The sequence below is a fragment of the Microtus oregoni genome, unplaced genomic scaffold (assembly GCF_018167655.1).
Source record: "Microtus oregoni isolate MIOR12 unplaced genomic scaffold, Mior012 000001F_ref0000356, whole genome shotgun sequence".
NCBI classification, from domain to species: Eukaryota; Metazoa; Chordata; class Mammalia; order Rodentia; family Cricetidae; genus Microtus; species Microtus oregoni.
In genome coordinates, this window is record NW_024543060.1 from 81,312,820 (window position 1) to 81,320,932 (window position 8,113).

The 8,113-nt window shown below is 36.7% G+C and overlaps 1 pseudogene; it reads right to left on the reverse strand.

The window, feature by feature from the left end:
• Positions 1–227: 227 nt before the first annotated feature.
• Positions 228–362, reverse strand: LOC121464853 (annotated as a pseudogene).
• Between the last annotated feature and the right edge of the window lie 7,751 nt (positions 363–8,113).

The following is an 8,113-nucleotide window of genomic DNA, read 5'->3' on the forward strand; positions in this document are numbered from 1 at the left end:
CCTTTTAGCCTACAGATTTGAGCAGGCAGGAAAAGCAGGACATGGCTCTGAGAATAAAGGTCAAGAATTGGCATATACCATTCTTAGTACACTGTTTTTACAAGTGAAACTGTGAGGATGGTCATTTATATATGCTACCACAATTCTCTTTTCTCTCCCCTCCTCTCCTCTCCTCTCCTCTCCTCTCCTCTCCTCTCCTCTCTTCTCCTCTCCTCTTCTCCACTTTTATTTTCTATGCAGTCAAGTTTCCTGCATTTGTGGAAATCCTAGGGGTCATCTTAGCACACATGGAGTGCAATGGATAAGACTTGCCCTAGGAAAGCCACCTTGTGATCATGGTATCTTCCATGCCAAGTAAGAATTCAGACTTAGTTACTTATTTTATGTATTCGAGCACTCTGTTTGATTATATGCCTGCACAATGCCCCCTTATTCTAATGACAGTTGGGAATCTTTGCTTGGGGATTTGAATACAATCTTATAATGTGCTTGTGCATGTGTGTGTTTTCTGTGCACACATGTAGTCTCTTTTGACTAATTAGGAATCTGCTCCAAATACTGCGTAGCAGTCTCTTATTATGTTTTCATGTGCTGTTTCAATTACCCATGGTAAACCACAATCTGAAAATGCTAAATGGGAAATTCTAGAACAATTCAAAAATTTAAATTGTATATTCTTTCAGGTAGTGTCATAAAGGTTCATGCAATCAGCTCAATCTTGTGTTAGCATGAGAAACATCTTACTGTCCAGCATGCGATGTATATACTCTTCTCCCAACAGTCAGCGTTACAACCCTTGTATATAAAGTTCAGTTCTATTGGTGGTTTGAAGGATCTACTTGTGTTTTGGAATGTAGCCTCGAAGCATAAACTGAGACCACTGTGGTCAAGTTTTATAGTAAGATTTCAAAAAGATTCTTCTAGTATCTAGTGTCAACTTTATTAATCCTTTTTATTTATTTATTTATTTAACCAAAATACCTGTCTAAGATTGGGATAAGGCATTGGGATAATTACATGGACATTAGGCCCCAGATAACTGTTTTTTTGATTTTCTTTTAAGTCATGGAGCGATTTAATATGCTTCCTTGCTTGGCAGGCTTTAGACTCCCAAACTTCCTCTATGCGGGACTCTTCTTTCACTTATGAACAAGTGAGTCTCTCATTTTACATTAGCCACAAGTGTGCTAGGGCCCAGCTTAAGACACTCTCTTGAATTCCACTATAAACTTTGTTAATGAAGCCATTATTTGAATGGTATGCGGAGTTAATTTTCCAGTTAATTTATCTTTCTGCCCCATTTCATAGGATCATTGAAGGCTCTTTCTTTTCTAGATTGACTGATAGTCTTGCCCATGAATCTGTAAGTTTCCAGAAAAGTCATGATATCATAGCTTGTTATATACTTACATGTAAGTACATTATATTAGTTATCAGACATTAATGACACTTGATAAAATTCTGTCTTTTCTCATGGGGTCATTTTTGGGAACTCTTCTAATAATTCCATAACAAGGACTAAACTATTCAGCTCAGTCCAGACCTGAGTGGGTGGTCAACACCATCTGGGACCTATTAGTGAATTGGCAGCTTTAGCATCATATACCAATCTTAAAAAGTACTGTTCTTTCGCTCCCCCTACTCCCTTACAATCTGAGGGCCTTTCCATGTTTCAGAAAGTATTCACTAAGGGGCTCACGGAGAAGATTGAAAGTCAGACGTAAGGTGGAGGTTGTGCCTTTGTTGTTGTTCTGGAAAACTTGATCCCTGGGTGTCTTAGTCTTTGAAGTGTGGTGCCGTGTGGACACACTTTGAGCAACCCTTCTGCAAGTATGGATTGTAGTTGGGGTGGGGCGAGCAATTGCATTTTCCCATTCTCTTAATTCCCAGTGGTGGAAGAACTAGCAGCTCTCACGTAAGTCTATTGTGTTACCTGAGAGTCATTTCTAGAAGCTATGCATGACTAAGTCTTGCCCTCCACTCCATCACCCATTTCATTCTCAAGCTGTTTTCTCTGTAGTAACCACTTTTCTGATTAGATAAGCAAGAGTGATTCTGTCTCTCCAACTTAATCCTTCTAAATGCAAATGGCAACATTTCCCTTGATTTCCAGAAACACCCTTCACACTCATTAAAACCTCTGCCCAGAAAGTGGCAGGAAAATGAGCTGGATTCAAAGGCCTTTGGCCTGTTCAATTTGCTTATGAGCTTCAGTTCATGATTTTAGCATTTAATTATTTATTTTTATCAAAGGCATACACATGTTTGAGGTTTGCAAAGTCAAGTTTTTTTTTTAACTAGAGGCATAATAATAAGTTTTAGAATCTGTGTTTACTCCCCATTTGTTTTTCTCTATTCTCATTCCTTCCATCACCCCTCCCTCCCTCTCTCTCTTCTTCTTTCCCTCCCTCCCTTCCCCTTGTCATAGTCTCTTGAGTGCTGAGATTTTTTTGGATCTATCTTTTGAGAGCTGAGATTCATAGTCTTTGTAGATAGTCTTCAATTTCTTCTGGTCTTCACATTTTTATTTCTAAGTAGAATTTTATGTTGTTATTTGTTGGGTTCTCCCAGTTTGATTTATTTTTTTTTTCACTTTCTTTGGTAGAAGACAAAATCTCTTCTCTAACATCTCCATCATCACCTCCACATGCTCCCTTTCTCACCATTTTTTTTTACATAGATACCATTTTTTCCCATTAATCTTTTATATTTACACTTGCTCTCATCTGTTTCCTGTTCTTGTACCAGAAGAGCACAGGCTGCAAGTGAGCCCATGCTCAGGGACAGAGTACAAAGGCCGACTCACTGTAACTCCCTGCGCCATGCAAACTAACCCACGGCTGTAATCATTCTACCCCATGACCCACAGCCCTCATTAGGCCTCACTCCCCAACACTGCCTCAATAGGTATTGATGTTTCAACACATGAACTCTGGACACATCCAAACTATAACAACTGGGCAAACATTACTGACAATTGAGCCATATAATTTAAGGATCACATACCCTTTTTCATATATTACCATTGCTCTCCCCCACCTTCTTTGACTAAGTCTTCTGTGTACCTCTGTTGATTTTTCCACTAATTCTCTGGCAGAGGTATGAATCTCTTTCAGGATATTAAAGCAGAGCAAATGACATTTTAATTCCATTCCTCCCCCTCCCTGTTCTTACTATAGAGATAGCTCCTTTTAGATCCCTTTTTGACTGGCCTTTCTGCTTAGCTGTCCAGAGCTCCCTACTGTGCTGGGATCTTTGTTTCTACAATCTTACCTTTCCAGTATTATGACTTATCTCATTTCCTATCACTAGCTTTCAGTGGTTAACATTTTTTTGAGGGAAGCTTATCTCTCCCCTCAACCCTGTGCTTCATTTGAATGCTCCTTTAGCTGTGTGTTGAGTTTATTCTCACATTCTAGAGATCGATTTCTATGCAGTCCCTATTTACTGTGAGACTGCAGCTCTGAGGTGTGTCCATGGCTTCCTTTCTAGTGTCTTTCTAGGCCCTGAAACTGAAATTCTTTCCTGGGGTCAGGGAGAGCAGCTCCGCTAAGGGACAGAATTGAGAGAGCTATACTTATGCAGATTTCCAACATGTTCTTACTTCACACCCACCCACCCACTCTCTTGCCTAGCTCCCAGGTGTCTCCCATTTTTCAGGCCTTCTGGGGTCTTGCAGTTTCTACTGCTGCATTTTTCTGCTTGTTAAGTCAACAACCACTTGTTCTGCTTTTTCACTGTATAATTCTGTGTTGCCATCTGCTCCTTGTTCTTATACGCTTTTGCTCTTTTGATTTTTTTCATTATTATTACATTTTGGAGGCACTTGGGGAGGGAAGACAAGGGAACTGTGTGTGTGCAATTGGTCATATTTACATAAAAGAGGTAACGTGTGTGCAGTTGGTCATATTTACATGCAAACCTGATTGCTGGTTTTCTTGTCATCTTTGTACTGGACACTTGTATAATTGATAAATAATTGATCCTTTATGTTTAAGGGGTTTTGACCCTTTTAGCAAATCCAGAAACATAATCATAGACATCTGCTAGGTGCCGTTTGTTAGAAATTACGAATTTCCCTGGCATGTTTTCTCAGACTCCTAGAACACTTCATAACTGTTTCTTTTAATTTTGATCCACCTAAATAGTAAAATTAGTTTATATCATGATGTCCCGATTTACCCTCCACTTCTTGTAATGTGGTATATTAATCAGTATTTAGCTGTCTAATTTTATTCTGTTAGGCTTTTTGGTATTGTATTTTAGGTACCTATTAATTTACATAGGCATCTCGGGGCATTTATGTGTTAAAATGAACAATATTCTAGCTAAGCTCTTATTGAAGAGACATCTGAATTTAGCAGGTGATTTTTTTTTTTATTCAAAAGATTCCTTCAGGGATGCTGACTGAGGCTAAGATGAAATTAAGTACATGTAACAAAATACTGATAATTGCCAGACAACGGAACACCTGGAGGAATAGAATAAATTTTAAAGAAATCTCTAAACAAGAGATGGCATTTATTGTCTAAATTCTTGTGTCTGTAGAAGGGACTTGTGATATTTGCACATAATCTACTTGAATCAATAACATCTTAACTCAGAGATTATTTACAGTGAATTTTCAGGTTTGTTTTAAATTGCTTTACATATATATATATATATATATATATATACTCTGTGTGTGTGTGTGTGTGTGTGTGTATGTGTGTGTGTGTGTGTGTATGTGTGTGTGTGTGTTGGATGCACTCATGCTATGGTATTCTTGTGGTGGCCAGAAAATACCTTGTGGGAGACAATTCTCTCCTTTTATGTTTTGGGTTCAGGGATTAATTTTCATATATAAATGTTCAGTTAAAAAGATTTTATTACATAAAACATACACAAAAGTATATGGAAGAGGCTAATGAAGCTCCACTGCCGTTGCCTGTCCTTCCACAGGTACCAGCATTCTGCAATTCATGCTTCATTTGTACTTCACTGTGTGATAGATTCACCTTATCCATAATTTTCCTTGATACAATAATCCAAATGTTCTTTAAGTTCCCTTGTAAATAAATCATTATATATTGTAAAGTATAAGATTTTTTTCTTTTTTTATATAACTAAAGTAGCAACTGCTTAACATTTATTATGAATATATATTTTCTTACTTACTTCACATACTACTGCTGTGGGACAATGGTCTTACCCTGTAAAGATTTGTTTCTTTTACTTGTTTAATAAAATGCTGATTGGCCAGTAGTCAAGGAGGAAGTAGAGGTGGGGCAGTGAGAACAGGAGAATTTTGGGAAGAGGAAGGACTCAGTCTGCAATCATCACCCAGATGCAGAGTAAGCAAGATGTGACTGCCTCATGGAAAAAGGTACCGAGTCACGGCTAACACAGATAAGAATTATGGGCTAATATAAGTTATTAGAGTTAATAAGAAGCCTGAGCTAATAGGCCAATCCGTTTATAATTGATGTAGACTTCTGTGTGTTTCTTTGGAACTAAATGACTGTGGGATCAGGTGCACAGAAATCTCTGTCAACAGAAACCCCTGACAACATACTACGTTTCATCTTGCAATGTTTGTCAAGGCTTCAAAGTCCGTACATTATATTTAGTTGATGCCATTTAAGTTTTTTCTTGTCTGTTGTACTTTCTTTTCATTTTTGGAAACTGCCATTTCTTTGTAGATGGGCCTATCACTGCGCTGTAGTCAGCATTTTACAGAGTGAGTTTTTTTTTTTTTTTTTTTTTTTTGCTTTACTAATTGTGTTAGCTTCCTATAGCTATGACAAATTTGAAGAAAATCAAATTGAAGAAGTGAAGGTTGATCTTGCTTCCAGGCTATTAATACTTGTTTATGTCTGATATGTCACCTGATACTTGGTTTATTGGATATTGGTAGGTTTCTGGGAACCATGCATAGATTACTATTTCAAGTCCTAAACTATTTAGTTTGCTGGTTTGAAATAGGTTTTGAGATACTCAAAATATCTGTTATTTGACACTTGAAGCCAAGGAAACAAGTGTAAGGCCAGACTCCTCATGATTAATGTTTGTATTTTTATATCTCCATGGGGTACTTTATTTGTTGAAACTGTCCCTAAACATGCAGTATATTCATCACCATCAAAATCACCTTTTCCTCTTCTTCGTACACACACAAATACACACTCACACATACTCACATACACTGTGTTCTCGATGTCACATCCTCCAAAGAAAATAAGGTAATGATAATTGGCAGATGATATGCGTATCCTTCATGGGATGTTTTTTTATTTACCCAGCCTTGCAGTTATTGCTTGCTTTGGGGATTTGACCTATACTATATAGAACTGGAGACTTAAAAAGCCCTCCTTTCATATAAATGATTGTCCCTGTTTCTAATAGGAACTAGTTATGATTTGTAGTTTTTCATGAGGCACTCCTAAAGTTAATAAATTTCCCGTTTCTGTAGAATGAGTATCCGAAATAGTTTGGGACTTCATCGGTTTTGTTTTGTTTTGTTTTCTATATCCATAGGCATTTTTGTAAGAAGGTGGGATACATGATTCCTGTAATGCTAAACAAGTCCCAATTTTGAATGACTTCTTTGAATTATGGTTTAATATACTGAGATGTAGATTATATCCTTGCATCTTTTAATCATCTAGCTGATTATCAATCTGATAAATCTAGTACAATGCCTTCAGACTCTGAAGACCAAGAAACTTCCATACTTATTATGATGACAGGGTATAAGCTTATTATTACAGGATAAAGACTAAGAACTAACTGAAATTAGTTGTCAGAAAAACATAGTCTTCTGTCAACAGTGCCAAAATTAGGACCATGTGTATTTGAGAGTTACTCCTTGGGGTTCAAGTCAACAGGAATAGCTTGATATCCAGTAATTCATTATTTATAAATAATTTATAACAGTATTTTTATCTCTTGGGCAAAAGAATTTAATTTTATCTAAAATTGTATTTGACAGAGAAAACTGTATTTAGCAGATTTTTAGTCTGCTATCTGCCTGCATCCACCTTCACATTCTTCTTGAGTGTACTGTCTCTATTTGCTGCATGATGAAAAATTAGCTTGAGCTAGGTATGCACTGAGATACATTGAAATACTGCTTCTTCAGAAAGCATTTAGGTTTGTAGATGGTCTGATAAGAAATGGGATGCTTGGCTCTGTCCCCAAGTAAGACTAAAAATAGTTTTGTTGTTCTTGCTGTTGTTGCTGATGTTTTTAGACTCCTGAGACATTTTATAGGAGCTACCACATTAGAAGAAATATGCTCTATGGAAAAGTATAAGTTGTAGCTTTCTGTATTGTGAGCTGCTCCACCACTTAGCTATAAACAGCAATCACTGAGTACATAGTTCTGTAGATGGGCAGTTGGGAGTAACCCAAGCAGATGTTCGCTAATGTAATATTTAGGAAGGATGTAGATGACTTCTATGACGTAGATAACATTTGGAATGCAGATAACTGAGTATCTGAGAATAAGTTGCCAATGGTGTGATCCAACATTTTTATTTACTTGGTCCAAAAGGCAATTGTTAAGTACATTTTATTTAATTGATCTGAAATTTGATATTTCATCATCGCCATCTGCGAAACTGCCATGAGTGGAATATGGCTCTTCTTTCAACCCAAGATAGAGAATATTTGTATTTCATTTGTTCACTGTCTATTCATTCCACAAATTTATTGAATAGTTAAAGAAGCCATGTTATGTTCTTTTGGGCCTTAGGCGGATATACCTTTGACCCAGAGTTTACATTTGAAATTATGCGGTTCAAAATGGTAGCCATTGACTACATGATATTATTGAAATCTTAAAATATGTGACTTAGCAGTGGAAATGTGGCCCTATTGGGTTTGCAATGTATTGATAGTGAGAATACAAACTGGATATGTATACTTAGGATGAAAGTAAGAATTTAAAATATCTCAATAAACTTTCATTGGTTTTGTATTAAAATGCTAATATTTTAGATAGACTGGAGTAGGCTGAATATAATGTAATAGCAATGTTGACTTAGACATATTGAAATTAAATCTCATTTTATTTTTGTCCAATTTTTTTGGAGTGATGCTAACAAAAAGCTTAAAGTAACAGAGACATCCA